At 34.3% G+C, this 16,314-nt stretch overlaps 1 long non-coding RNA gene across 1 annotated transcript; it reads right to left on the bottom strand.

Moving 5' to 3' along the window:
- Positions 1-9,193: 9,193 nt before the first annotated feature.
- On the bottom strand, positions 9,194-13,113 carry LOC132175819 (uncharacterized). Its single transcript, XR_009439461.1, has 3 exons — positions 12,961-13,113; positions 12,367-12,442; positions 9,194-9,307 (listed from the first exon to the last, which is right to left on the bottom strand). It is a non-coding gene; the product is annotated as an uncharacterized LOC132175819 (long non-coding RNA).
- Between the last annotated feature and the right edge of the window lie 3,201 nt (positions 13,114-16,314).

Here is a 16,314-nt window from a genome sequence, read left to right as displayed (position 1 = left end):
ATGTACGGATTATACCTCTACCAACCCGAGCGGGATAATGGCCCATCACTGCTCCATAGTTTCACAGTGAAGTTTCCCTTTTGATGTATCTGTACATCTTCTTTTTCTTGAAGATGGAGAGAGATGTGGCACCGTTGAGTGATCCACCTGCAGTTATTCTTGGGGGAAGCATCCCCGGGTTACCGGGGACTCTCCGATGCTTAAGTGAGTATTGGTGGTGTATAAAATTTATAATGGGTAAGTAAAGAAATGAGATTAAGCGAAGTTAATCACCTTTGGTTCGTTCTTGTTTCCTGCTTTTGACGCTCCTGATATGATTTCCTTTGCTTCTTTTGCTTGTTCATGTTAGCTAAAAGAGGATATAGTAAAATAGATAGTATACAACTCATACCTGAAGGACATAGGCCAACGCCTCCTTTTGCTGAATTTATTGATAGTAATGTCGGAGGTGTTTAGCATTACAGGGGTGGATCAGCTGTTTTTCGTCCAGTGTTTCGAGGTGGTATGTTCCAAATTGCCGGTTGACCTTTACCTTATACTGCCCTTCCCAGGACGGACCGAGTTTGCTGTCAGATGGATCTTTCATTGGGGGCACTACTTTCCGCAGGACCAGATCTCCATTGTTGAAACTGCGATGCCTTACCTTTTGATTGTAATATTTTGCTGTGGTCTGATGGTAGGCTGTTATATGCATGGCGGCCTAAGTTCTTCTTTCATCAAGTAAGTCCAAGCTTTCTCGCAAAGCCGTATCGTTTTCTTCTTCGTTAAAATTGGCTTGCCTATGACTGGGCATACGGATTTCGACCGGGATCATAGCTTCACTCCCAAATGCTAAAGCAAATAGGGCCAACTGTTGAGACAGTTATCAACCCATGTAGCAACTTGATTCAAAGCCTGCTAAGAAAGCGAAAGGATCGCGATAATTCACAAAGCTGGAGCGGGGTGGGGAGGAAAGGCTACGATCAAAATTCCATGCAATGAGAATTTGAGTAACATAGATAATAAGAAATAATAATATTTGAGAATGATTAGAGTAAGAATAAGTATGTATCTGTATCGTAAGGGGCTCCTTTTTTTATAGAGGTTATCATTGAGTGGAAGAATCCTGGTGGGATTTTTACTCGTCATCCCTTGATGCATGGGAGCAGTTTCAACCGAAGATCATCTCTTAAGATAATCTGGTAGATTGTATGAATTATCATAGTGTACTTAGACTCCTTTTAGGATGAATTCGGTTGGTTGCTTTTCGATTTGGGTTGTTACTCCCAGATCGAGTTGCTTGGAGAATGATCATGCTCCTTGATCATAGGGGCATGCAACCATTTTGATAGGGAGTGTAACTGTATGCTTGAGTGCGGACCTGAAACGATCCAGCAATCGTGTCAGGGTTTCTTAAGTGTTGGGCCTAGCGCCTTCGTATTATGGCGAGCTGTGGGCTTTTTATTCTGAGTGGGTCTTTAGGTTTGGGTTTTGGGAGATATTGTAACATCCCCAACCCGTTAAGGCTAAGTTTGCCACTTTTCTTCTTTTACAACAAAAGTTCTTGCAAAGATCTATAAGGTCTATCAGAGTACTTGATTTTAAAGGATACGATAAATGTATAAAACATTATTCGAGAGATTTTATTACAAGCGAAATTAGAAAACATTAAACTTTAGTTGCAGAATATCATATTATTACAATAATTGATATGAAAAGACTTTGAAAGTTAATAATTATTCCCGCCCCCATTCCGGCCTTCTATTCCAGCGTTCTTTCTACATGAAAACAAGAAATAAAACTGAATGAGCCCAAAGGGGGCCCAGCAAGTAAAATCCACAACTATAAATAGTTTTGCTCATTGTTCTCAGTTCTGAAAATTGTTTTCACAAATAAATATACATCCAGCCATAATAATACATGTATGTATGGTTGCATCTTCCGTAGCATATACGTACTATTACATCTATTATTAGATCATCGTCATAAATCATCTTTATAAATCATCATCATAATGCATCGCTATAAATCATCATTGTAAATCATCATAGTATATCATCGTTGTAAATCATCATAGTATATCATCATTGAAAATCATCATAGTATATCATCGTTGAAGTTATATTATCATTTTCTCATATTAGGGCTCATGTACACTATTACCCCTGTGTACGAGGATTGCGGGTCCTTGTGACCATGGCACTGAACTGTGGCCTCAGCCATGCCCAACCGTCAATTAACTCTTTTCTTGGTGCACTCAACGGTCATGTTGATGGAATACCACCTTCTGGCATAGCCTCCTTCAGTGGTTTCGCCTCCATCCGAGTATCGGTACCGAACTCCTCTCATCTTTACCTATCTTGGGGCCAAAAATACTCTCCTCCATACATGTGCCCTCATTTCATAAACATTTAACTCATTTCTTGTACTTTTCTTTGTACTTCTTTTGATGCATCTTAGGGCAACATGTAGGAGGGTTTATCATTATTCTTCTTTCTTATAATCATCATCATTTCTTAACTTTCTTTTCTAAAAAATGGAAACTTTTCCAAATATTAACTTGTTGTACTTAGAAAGAATTTAAAGGAATAGAAACATTCTAAATAATTCTTTTAGAAATCCTTCATGCATGCAACATATCTCCATGACAAGTAAATAAAATAATCATTTACAGTTTGACTCAAGAATAAATAAATAGCATGACATGAAGTAATTTTAGAAGGGGTAGTGAATTTACTTACATCTAGACTGAAGCTAAAAAGTGGTCTGAATGATCTAGTTGCTCCAATCTAACTAACACCACTAGTATATCTTTCAAACTAATTTCTCAAGTCCGTTCTCTCTCGTGTTCTTTCTTTCTTGCAACGCTTTGTCTCGCCATTTCTCTCTCTGTTTCGTGTAAACACTTTAAGAAAGAAGAAAGACCGAGTAGAAAACAGAAGAAGGAAGAATATGTGGAAGAGAGGATATGAGTGGTGAAAATTATGAAGGGGAAGAGCTCTATTTATAGGAAAAACAAAAACAAATACTATTCCGCCTTTCATTTACAATTCTACCCTTTATTTACTATTTCACCTACCAAATACTATTATACCTACCATTTACTATTTTACCTACCATTTACTATTCTACCTACCCTATACTATTCTACCTACCAATCTCCCATTACCATTCATACAATATCATAAATATTAATATTAATATAATCATAGCATCAAATTAATATCTCTAAAATAAGACTTTCAAAATCTGAGGTGCTACAGATATATTGTATCAACAAGTAGAATACAGAATGCTATATAATTTTATATAACTTGGATGATATGATAGTGAAGATCAACCATTGATTTTGTTTTTTATAAGCCCTTGTCAATCTAAAGATAAATTTTCATTACTACCTATAATTTCCTTCAAAATTTCTTTTAAAGTGGGTTAGAGAAAATTTTGAAGAAATCAAGCTCTTCTCACATTCTAATTAAAAAGAGTAATGCATATATATATATATATATATATATATATATATATATATATATATATATATATATATATATATATATATGTTTTTCATATACTAATAGGATATATGACAAATTTATACACTAGATTAGAGGAAATTATATAACAACTCAGTTTAGAAGAAATTTATGTATATATGTTCAAACGGGCCTTCGAATGTATTCATCTAGGAAATTATAGTATTGTTGAAGGAAAGTTTGAACATTATTTTGAGTTCCTACATTGGTGAAAAAACATAAATATATTGTAGGGACAAAACTAAAATTTTGTATCAAAAGGGTGAAAGTATGAATGAAGAGTTAAGTCCAATTTTAATAGAGGTTAAATACACACACTAGAATAATATATGCTACAAATCATCCCCTTTATCCCCTCATACCTCAAATCTTATGTGGCGTGTCCCCCCAACCATTACGTGTATGAAAATTGATTTTTTAGTTGGGGAGACCACACCACATAAGCTTTGAGGGAATCATAGGGTGATGTATATATATCATTACTCATATATCTATATTCAAAATTGGGGCCCCTTGACCCCCTTTATTATGTCTGTGTAATACTATTTCTATTCATTTTGAATTAGTAATACTATACATCACATTTGTATCACAATTGTATCACCCTATTATATGTGCATGAAAAATGAGTTTTTATTTTATTTTATTTATTTTTACTGGAGACCACGCCATATCAACTTTAAGGTGTTACAAGAGTGATGTGTAGATTTACTCTTTTGAATCAAATTAATTTGGACTTCTAAAACGGCCTAGGAATTATAGAGGAAAACTATTTAGGGTTGGGTTAAAAATATAAAGCTATAGAGGTTTTTTGTAGACTATGCATCTAGCTATTTCCTAGACCATCTAGGTTTATATTGCAATCTAGCTTTTTTCTAGGACTTCCTTCCCCTTTTTTTCCTCACTACTTTTCTCTCTAACATTTTTGTTAAATTAACACGTATCCTAAAAGTTTAAGCTAATGAAAAAAAAAATGTTACATTTAATCATTTAATTAATATTCAAATTACACTTCTTTTGTGTGGGTTCAAATTCTCAGTCAAAGTGATGACCAACATCTAAAATATTTAGATGAAATAATGAGAGGTGAATTATAGAGATATTGTTTGAACTTAAGATCTTTGCGCTAATACCATGCTAAATTATCACTTATCCTCAAAGAATAATGCTAGAAACCACATACTTGTCTCACGACTATCCCGCCGTATTGACAATATGGTATGGTAGTGCTAACTAGTCATTATTTTTATTTTTATTTTAACACGGGCTGATTGGCTCAGCCATGTCAATATAGTGAAATAAAAGTATGGTTTCTAACATTACTCATCTAAAAAACTTAAACTAAAAACAAATGGTAAATTTATTCATTTAATTGATATTCCAACAGTTTCCCTTATTAATTTTCTCTTCTTAATTAGCAGTCATAAAATTCTAAAGTAAACCCTCTAAATCAAATGCATCTTCTATTCAACTTCCTTACGTGGAATTTTTATTCAAATAATTATGTAGTACTAATTTGTTCATTGACATATATAGAAACTCCACCCATATATGGGATTACACGTATATGGCCAAACTTAAGGGAGCTTAATAAATAAAGACTCCATGATATGTATTGCACAGATCGATGATAACATTTTTCTAACTTTTCAATGGAAGCACTTTACATATGTTTTCCTACAATGTCTTTCTTGTCATGTAAGCTACAGTGCAACATGTGACCACTAATCAAATTTTTTACCCTCTTTGAGTGTTTTATGACAACCTTTGATGAAAGCATATTAATTCCTCAATGCCTAGAGATCTGACTAAAGCAAACTGAAAACTCGACAACACGACATGATCAGAGAGAGAGAGAGAGATGCATGCATGCATGTAATCATGAAGGCAGCATTTCATGGCTTTTTCTCTCATGCCTTTTTAAATGAACTCTCCCAAGCTTTGTTCATGTGGGATGGCTTCTCCTTTATTGAATGGATGATGATCAGGAACCTAGCTACTCCATTAATAATTTATTGGTGATAGAGATATAATTAGGACAAGCAAGAGTAGAGTAAATTAAAGATGGTTGCATTTATTTTAATGGTATAATTAATTAATTGATAGATGGAGAGAAAGGGGGAATAAAGCATATATAGTTATTGGAGCCAAAAGGGTCCAAAGAGAGCTCTTCCTTTATGGAGAGGATCGGGCATAAGCAAGTGGGACGTGTGGTGCCAAGAGTGGGTAGAGAGTGACAAACTCTCTTTGCAAATTACATATGGATTCTGCTGGCGATCCAGGATAATGGTGGTGGGGATTTCTTGTGATACGCAAAGCATCCTCCCACTCAATATATCAACTCCAAGGTCAACCATTGTTGCTCACATGCACCCTCACAGAGAGAGAGAGTTCATAACTACACAAGCAACCAAACTGATGCAAAGTGGAAAGTTGATCTGTAAGCACAATAACTCACAACTCTTCCATAAATTCAAGAAAATTTGAGGTATTGCTGAAAAACCAAAGAAAAATCACTAAGTGTTTCTTATTAAGAAAACTGAGAAATACATCAACTTAATTAGAAGTAAGGTCGTAGCCCTGGAAAGCAAAATATGAGACTACGTAACCTTATTACAAGTTTGATTAAGGGTGGATATGGGTTCGGTTTGGTAGAGCCATTTTTGGTCGGTTAATCGAAATTGTCGGTTAAATCGGTTAATTTACCGATTTCATTTTGATAACAAATTATTTCGAAATTTTTGGTTAATTTCGGTAATCGGTTAATTTCGGTCGGTTAATGATCAATTAACCATTAGATTTTTTAATTGGGCCAATGCTATTTTTAAATGGGCAAAAAATCTGTTATTTTGGAGGCCCAAATTGTTTTTTTTTTTTTTTTTTTTGGTAAAATAACTTATTGAACATAAGATGCAAAAAATAAGAATATAAGATGCAGAAAACCTTACCAAATACTTTCAACAAAATATCACTTTGCAAAGTCATCCGTCAAAGCCTTAATCCGTGTCAAATTTGGCGGTTCGGTTCAATTATGCGGATTTTCGATTTGGTTCGGTTCGGTTATCTGACAACAAAAAATTTATACGGATTAATCGAACTGAACCGATGTCGGTATAAAAACTCCATATCGATTTTCGACTCACATAAGTTGGTTGACGGTTAATTTCGGTTTGATCGTAGTCGGTAAGCGGTTAATTTGCCTACCCCTAAGTTTAATTGATCGAACATTAATTTTAGATAGCTATCGAACTAGCTTTTGAAGCTCTCTGAAATTATTACTGAACATATGTCATTACTTCGATCGATCAAACTACTGATCTAGGCTCTCATTACACCTCATCCTTTCAATTTATCAAAATCTCCTTCTCAAATTGATTATAATATGTAACACTTATTAACTTTTCTGCCAAAGATTACCCTAATTTGTTATCTTTGTAACGAAAATCAGTTGCTTCTTCATATGATAATCAATCTCAAATGTCAGGCCATTTGTCGCCCATGCTCAAACAAACTAGTTTGTTAGTACAAATCTACTATTCACTTATTTAAGTATTGATGAGTTAACAAAGTTACTTACTCATAGAAACAAACAATTAATTTTGCCTAAACAAAGAGAAAGTTATATAAATACATTATGGGCATTCCCATATATATATATATATATATATATATAACTGTAGTTGTTGTCTTCTGTAATGAAACTAAGATAAACACCTTTCCATATATTATAATTGTGCAACTATTAAATCATCTTCTTTTCTCTTTTTGATTATCTAATAAAATTATATAAATAAATTATGGGTTAAATCTCTCATTAATTCACTTGATTGTGAGACTTTGGATAGAAAGGAAACTGAGACGACTTCCTGCTAGGAAGAGCAACAACTTTCAAGCACGTGCTCACATGTCTTACTGCATGTTAATATTTTAACTATATATATATAACCATGGCCATGGAAAGCCTGGGGCCATGGCCCCCGGCCCCCTAGGTCCATTAATTGTTGTTTTTTGTTGCTATTCTTTGTTTTGATTTACAATTTTATATAATGTTTTCTTAATCATCCAATAAAAAAATTATGATATCGATAAAAATGTTAATTTCTTTTATATCAAAAGTTAACTACAATCTGTTTAGGACACTAAAGGTTTTTTTTTTTTAATGAACTTGTGGAACAACTTAAGTTTTCTGGAGGGCTGATAAGATGGAGCCCAAAAATTGCTTCATGGCCACAAACTGGAAGAAAGGAAAATGGGCTTTGCAATACGTTGATTGAGAGGGCTAAAACTAGGTTAAATTGGGCCAGAATGTTTGGGCCGAAACTCCATTGATCATTTTTTTAAAAGGCCCAAAAGTTCAAAACATAATTTTGAATCTAAAGAAATCATTCTATACTGATTCATTTCCAAGAATATAAATATAAATTATGAATATTATGGAAAATAACAACAATTATAAAATAATAGTATTAATAAAAAGAAAAGAGGTTGAGAAGTTCATGCCCTCAACAGAAAAGTGAAGGACACTTTTCTTCAAGGGAATATAAACCAATCCCATACATAAATTATTATGTATTATTAATATAATGTTTGAACAAGTAAAGAGTTTATATTAATTTATTTTAAGAATCAAAAGGTTGATGGTCGTAAAGCAACAGAAGAAATGAGAAAGCAGAGACCTATGCACGTGGGAATGGGATGAGTTTGCTAAATCCAAGAAAACAACTGGCAATGGCTGTTGTAAAGCTTGTTTCAGCCTTTTATGCACGGAAAAGTGTTCTGCGACAAAATCTCTTCTCAGGGTCAACCAATGTTGCTCACGACTCACGAGTGTGCTAAATGTCTGCAAACACACACACACACACACAAGTCTGCTAATCTGTCAACAAATTTGAGGCTGTCAATTTTTATATAGGAACTGTTGCTGATGTTGACTTGTTACCTACTTAATTGATGGTGTCCATCGGAATATCTTGACAGAGATGATAAGTCCAATAATGAGAAGACAATAGGCATAATTAGTCGTACTTTGTATCATACGGCTCAAATCTGAAAAGCTCATTTCAGCGTGCGTGTCATGGCCACCAGTTATGCTGGGTGAGCGTCATTTTTGGATTCAAAATCCTTTATTTAAGCCAGACTTGTTGGCTTAATTAGTTTAGTACTTCGATTTTGGTAATAAGCTTTCGGTATTTTAAATAAACCCTTTGTTTTTTCTTGGGTGATTAGGGTTTTTTCTACTGTATTATGTATGATATTGTCTCTCTTCCTGAAGTACTTCACAGCCTTCAATCCATACCTTTTTGCTTTATATCACACGTTGCCAAATCAATATGACTACAATAGTTGGGAAAAAGCTTATCTGAGTTAGAATTTTTAGTATATTTCAAAGTTTTAATTCAATTGTAATTCATTATGTACACAATGTAATATATGTTGGTTGTGATCTCATCAATAAAACACCTGATAATATGGAATGCAGAATTTCATTGCCTATCAACCCTGCAAAGCCAATCCCACCAAAGTTCAGCTGTCATGGATGTCTTGGGTAGGGAAAATACAGTTATGAAGATCTCTTAGCACAGATTTCTATTTTAAAGATATATAATAATACTTATAATGCAACAACAGAGAGCATATAGCTAATTCTTCACAATTCATAGAAAAGAAAATGATGAGTCCAATTGAGAACAAACTGTTATCATTATTTGCAATGGCTTCATATTCAAATAAAAATGCATAAATACAGGAAATCAAACAATAAGAAAGACATAGTAACCTGATGATCCATGCATCTTCTGTCATCAACAATCAGAAAACAGTAGACTTTGTGAGTTGCAAGTAGTTGTTATCAACAGACAAGTACTCATCACTAAGCAAATAAACATAAGATTTGACACTTCACAAGTTGAAACCTCCAAAAAAATCCTGGAAATCATTTCTTAACAACAAACAGACAAAAAATAAAAAATAAAAAACTCAAAAAAGTAGCCATTTTAGCTCAAGGACATCAAGTAATTGCCAAACTAATAGGATAATACAACCAAGAGTTGAATATTCATCTTTAGTGAACAAATATTTGTTACCTAACAATATATCACAAATTTTATTTTATTTTTCCCCCATTTCTTTTTAAATGAACTCCCCCAAGCTTTGTTCATGTGGGATGACTATCTCCTTTATTGAATGGATGAGGAACCTACTCCATTAATTTATTGATGATAGAGATATAGTTAGGACTATCAAGAGTAGAGTAAAAGATGGTTGCATTTATTTTAATGGTATAATTAATTGGTAGATGGAGAGAAAGGGGAATAAAGCATAGTTATTGGAGCCAAAAGAGTCCAAAGAGAGCTCTTCCTTTAGGGAGAGGATCGGGCATAAGCAAGTGGGACATATGGTGCCAAGAGTGGGTAGAGAGTGACAAACTCTCTTTGCAAATTACATATGGATTCTGCAGGTGATCGAGGATGGTGGTGGTGGGGATTTCTTGTGCAAACACTACTCATTTCCTCATTGGATGTTGATTTTTTTTTTTTTTTTTCTAAGCACATTATGTTGATTTTGATGCAATAGTTTCGCTTTTTTATTTTTTTATTTTTTTATTTTATTTTTTTCTTTTCTATTTCCAGTTCCTTTGAAAGGGAATGTAAGGGATATAATTGTAGTGGGCCTTTAAGTGTAATGGGTCATTGTAATGTGGGACTTTTAGTGTAATAGGTGTTAGGAGTTAGAAATTTGTAGCTGAATGTGTGGGTTGTATAAATATATGCAGCCCAGTTCATTAGAGGTATGGGTTGACTTTGTGAGTTGTAGTTGATTTCATCTGGAGAGTGGGTTTCTCGAACAACCCGTTTTATCAAGACAGTTTGTCAGTTCCTATATTCATTACATCATCATCTTTACATTCATTCCAATCATTCACAGTTCATACCATATACACGATTACTTTACAAATACAATAGAAGAATAGAAAATATGTTACAAGGAGTTTGAAATTACATAGGACGACTCCGACTTTCTCATATGACTAGAGAAATTTGTTACATGCATGTTTCATAAAATTGTTTATAAGCAAAAAGTTCCTAGTGGTTGGATCACACTCAAAGAAAGGACTTAGTAAAAAGAAACACATAATGTCACACTGTTGCACATGAAAGAAGAAGGGGAAAAGAGCTGCATAACAAAAATGATGGTTCCTAGAATCTGGTATGTCTTCTTGCCAATCAATTTGATCAAGAGTGCTTCTAGTAAAACAATTGATGCAAAAATGCAAAGAGAAGGAAAGACCAAGATTAACTTGAAAATGAATATAAAAGAGCACCGAACAGATGATCTACCAAAAGAAAGAAAGAAAGAAAGAAAAAAAAAAGTAGCCAAACCATTGATGCACAAACAACATCAGAGCATGAATTATGAAATAAAAACAAGACAACTAGTGAATGGATATGTAAGTTGCTAGTCATACCATGCCCTAGAGCCTAAATGATCTTCCTCCCCCTTCTTGTGTGGACATGTCAAAAAAAAAAAAATGGCAGAACATTATCATGGCCTCCAACACCAATTCTAAACAGGCAAGTTCTCTTCTAAGACTCCAAATTGGTTCCAATTTATGAGGCTTGAATCTATAACTGACTTGGATAATGACATAAGTTCATAATCATTTCTTTTTTTTGGCTGTGGTGCTGCTCCAATCTCCTTAAATATAAGGAAGTTCATGCCAGTGTCTTCTGCTAATATTTGATCAGTTCATTACTATCTTATGTCACTGGGTACATCTTATCACAATTCAACTGACAGAAACCACTCTGTTTTGTGATAGAAATTACATCGCTTGTTAATGCAGACCTTTCTCTGCTCCAGTTTTCTTTTTTTCTTCTCTCTCTTTCTGTAGGGGGATTCTGAATTCACAACTATTTTTTTTTTATTCCATTTAATTGGCAAATTCACAACACTCGATTAGTTGTGATAAACGGCAATATGTTGGTTTCTGTTTGGTCTATGGTAAAGACTTCACTGTCAAATAGTATGTGAAACAGTGCACTCTTTCTAGCCTGCATGGATGGTACTTCTTCCTATATTCTCATGTAGTTTGAGGACACCATCTGTGACCACCAAAACAAAGTAAACAACCAGACCTTCTCTACTCCACCATGAGCCAGTAAAGTATCATAACATATTTGCTCCAGCATAAGTAAACTATCAACTAATCTTGCTCCAACAAGAGAGTCAGACTATGCTTGCTCCTATCTTGATCCAGAAGTACTGAATATAATAGCTACTTGTTCTATCATTAGTGATTACTTAGCCTTTTGATTCCCTACTTGGTCTGCCTTGAGCTAATTAACTGGCACATGGCTCTACAGATACTGAATCTGGGGTATACCTTCTTAGTTTTGAAAAATATATATATATATATATATATCAAGTTTACACAGTAAATCCAATAAGATATCAATGTCACTAAATATCAAAACATTGGGGTTAAGATTCTCGTCAAAGCACCTCTATCTTTAGTCAGCATTTCAGAAGTAATGATCATTCATGCTCCCATAGATGCATCTAATAGTTCCAAACTGTGCAAATGTTAGCAGTTTTTCCACAATCTTGAACAAACATGGTTGTGTAAACCACATAGAAAGTTAGAGGCTTAAGAAGTAGATTGCTGGTAATTTTGAAGCATAAACCATTTTTCTTTTTTCTTATATGTCTCCAGCTCTGAGTGCACACATCACACACACACACATATACTAATACATGCATGTATATATAAACATTCAAACCCGTCGATGATTCGATTTGAAGCCACTCACATAGCCAAGAAAAAAGAAAATGTTAATTAGGTTTCTGTACTTACTGTGGCAGTGATAAAGAATTCGGAGTCCTCCCAGAGGAACAAACAACTGTGAGGCCTATAAACTGCACGAAACAGGCTGCAAAAACAAAAATCAAAACAAAAGCAAGAAATTAATAGAATTCTAAAAGTAGATGAAGTTTACTTGTTCTTAAAAAAAAGTCAAGCAACTATCTATTCCCCTCAAACCCAAGATTACAAATCAAAAACTTCCTCTCTACAAGTCGTTACCTAAGAAACTACCTGAATAAATCAGTTTTTTTTTTTTTTTTTTTTCTCATAATTATCGATCCACTAAAACATTTTTGGTAAGTAATCCACTAAAGCATGAAATACAAGAACTGAATTTCTTGTTCTGTTTGAAAAGCTAGTGCAATTCCATTATCATTCTCTCTTGTTAAAGAGGACACGGAATCGGTTCAAGAAAACAGAGGGAGTTTCAGGATCATTATCCATTTCTGTAAGTAAAGTGACAATGACCCATTGACCCGCCTTCCCTTGTTGTTGCTAAGAAAATAAAAAAGTAAAAGGAAAGTGACAATGAAAGACAAAAAAAAAAAAGCAAGGAAACAAAAGCACTGGTGGAAGGAACCGGACCTTGTTGAGATGGACTTCGACAAACCATTGTCAAGCAAGAGACAAAGGGGTTGTTTAATTCTGTGTGGGCTTCTCTCTAAAAGTAAAATTTAGGATTTCGAGCTTTGGAGAGAAACCCATTTGGGTTCGGCTCACAGAGATCAAATGGGTCGTCAAACGGATCTGATTCCAATTTCAGTGAGTGTTTTTCTTTTCTTTTTAATTTTCTTTTCTTTATCTATTAATAACTTAAAAATTCTCTGGAGACCAAATTTTATTCTTTAGAATCATTAAAAGAAATCCCTGATTAAAAGATAGATTGTGCAGGTTTTTAGAAGAAATTTGAACCACCTTCAAACAGACATTTGCAAATAAATTTTTAGAGTAAAATTATATTTAGCTCCCTCAACTATAGTTCTTTTCAAAATAGTCACATGAACTCACAGGTGCGACACCTAGAGAGAATATAAGTTTTTGTACCTCTTAAGCTTCGTTATATGAGCACCACATTACTAGCAAGTTGAGTTTCCACTTTCATAGGCATTTGCCATTTGAGGGCTCACCCTTACTTAGGAATGTCAAAAAAAAAAAAAAAAATCAGGTACCAATTGAGAAGCCGGAAAATCGGGTACCAGCCAGTAATTGAAAAATTGGTTGGAAAAAACCGGTAACGGGGTACCCGATTCCGGTTCCGGTTTTTAGCACCCAGTTATAACTGGGTATATATATAAAATAATATTTTTTTATTTTAATTTTTAATTTTTTTAAGACATTTTTAAACATTGAATTTTTATGACATTTGTAAACATTGGATTTTAAGGGCATTTTTAAACAATGAAGTTTTAGGACATTTTTAAACATTGGATTTTTTTTTTTTTTTTTTAAGGCCCAAAAAGCCAAAAGCAATGATTTTTTAGGATTTTTTAGGGTCTTTTTTTTTTTTTTTTTGAACAATCACAACAAAGCCCAACTTATTGGGACAAAAAAAATGCTAATTGTGTTTTTTGAAAAAGGGCAAAAAATTGTTAAATTAAGCACAAAAATTAGACCCAATACCTCAAATAAGCTAAAAAATTAGGCCCAATACTTAAAATAAATCCAAAATGATTTAAAAAAAAAAAACGATTACCTGGTCCGGATAACCGGGTACCAACCGAAACCGGTTGGTTATTGTATAACCGGGTACTCGATTCCAATTCCAATTTTCCAAAATTAAAAACTGGGTACCTCAGTTTCGGTTCCCGATTTTGGCCTATAATCGAGAACCAGGACCGGATTGACACCCCTACCCTTAGTGTACACTCAGGCACCTCAATGTTTCCAAGAGAGAGTGAGTTTTTGAGCAATTTTCTCATTGAGCTCGCGCTCTATTTATAGACTTTCTCGAAGTGTGCAAAAGTGCATGCAACAATGCTTGGTCAATCGGGCACTAGTCTAGGTTGATTGAGCGCTTTTTAATGAGGCCCGTTGATCCATTGCCATGTGTCTCAATTGACTAAGTCATCATGGTTTGCATTTAATGCAAGTTAAATCTAAGCCAAATCAATATGACTCTGACATATTCTCATCATGTAGACTCGATCGATCGATAGGACATGCATCCTAGTCTCAGTCAATTAAGCCTAATGCTGAAAACCCTAAAATTGTCGTTTTGACCTTGTTTTACATTATGTTTCATCCTAACTTTCTCGAGTACTTTCATACTTAATTGATTGGGTGAAATCGCACACGTGGTTGTAATTTCGGCGTAACTTAGGCTACGAGTGTCGGAATTGGGCATAAGACCCCAATTTAAAAAGTTCTTCTTGACACGCATGTCGTGATCACCTAACTACTCTTAGTGAGAGTTCATTTTTGAGGTCAAAATTCATCGTTTTTCCTAAAAAAAATCTATTTTAAGTTATTCTCCGCCATTTTTCTAGGAAATACCTTATTGTGGGGGCTAAAATTTTTTCTCCCCTATTTATGGTTCCTTTTTCTTTTATCCTAAAGTCTCTTTTCATCCCAACTTCTAGATCATAACCTAATATCTTAAGTTTTTTTTTTCTTCAGAATATCCCGAGTTCTATACAAAGTCCACATATACTATTCTATTTTCTCCAATTTTCTATTTCGCTTTTTGGATTTATTTTTTATGGGTGTTACAAAAAAACTCATCTTCCTTGTACACATGAAATAGATTTGGTAGATAGCTTTGAGGCTTGTTAACAATAGTTAGGGCACCAGACAATTGATTAGTGCATCAAGCCTTATCTCTTTTTGTTGAAACTGTGCCTTTTAATTGATAAATTCGTGATCATGATCCTCTTGCATAAAACACGGATTTGAAAGATAATGACGGCTGTTAGCAACACCCATGGTGATGGATTACACATCTATTGCTTCAATTTGAGCATGAATTTGTTCTTCAAATCACTCAACTTGATTAGCAAGTTGTTCGTCCATGTGTTGCAAACATACCGTCAGTTGCTCATCACACATTGCTTCTTTGTGCTCATGCTCATGATCAAGACTTGCATATATGTTTCCCCCACGTCCTCTTTGCATCATGGTAGAAAAGTAGTTAAGCTATGATACCAACTGATGCAATGTAGGTGTGGTGTATTGCAAAACAAACGACACTAGATTAACAATTCTTCCCAAAAGCAAGAACAAATCAAGGATATGAGGTACAATAGATAAATAATAATATAAAAATATCACTTCTAGAATCTTTGACTTTTCCTGGTGTTGAGTGTGCCTTGAATCTAATGGGTGGGACCCAACTAGTTTTCTTGTGGTCTACAAGGTTTTGGAATTTCTTCTCCTAGTTGGAGTTGGAGTACTAGTCCTACATGGTAGTGGGTTCCATGTGTCCTTGTTTGACATGTAGTAGGAGTCCTAGACAAACATGTAAAAGGAGGGGATCACCGACTATGTGCTTCTATATAAAGGCAATGTGTTGTGCGGCAATAGTAAGAGTGAAAAGGGTAATATTTGCTTGTGTTTTGGTGTGCCAAAAAACGTGTGGAGAAAAGGTGAGATAGGAGGTACAAGGGAGTGCCACACAAGGTGTTTTTCTTCTTGGTGGTTTTTGGAGGAGCCAAAAACAAGTGATTAGAAGAAAATGTGCTACAAAGTGAGAGAAGAAAATAGAGATCAACCGCCATTTGTTCCAGCAAAAGAACAGTTTGCACATCTGTCTTTTGTATTCTATTTTATGAATAATCTCTCTTGTGTGATAGTAAGATTTGGGTGTATTAGGGCTTTGGAATCTGAGTGATTTTCTCTCTACTATTTTTGTACTCCATATTTTGATAGTGAATTTTCTCCAAGTCGTCTTCGCCAGTGGATGTAGGCTTGTTAAGCTGAACCACTTAAATTTTGGTGTTGTAT

The sequence above is a fragment of the Corylus avellana genome, chromosome ca3 (genome assembly GCF_901000735.1).
Source record: "Corylus avellana chromosome ca3, CavTom2PMs-1.0".
Classification (NCBI taxonomy): Eukaryota; Viridiplantae; Streptophyta; class Magnoliopsida; order Fagales; family Betulaceae; genus Corylus; species Corylus avellana.
This window is presented reverse-complemented; position numbering and strand designations above follow the sequence as displayed.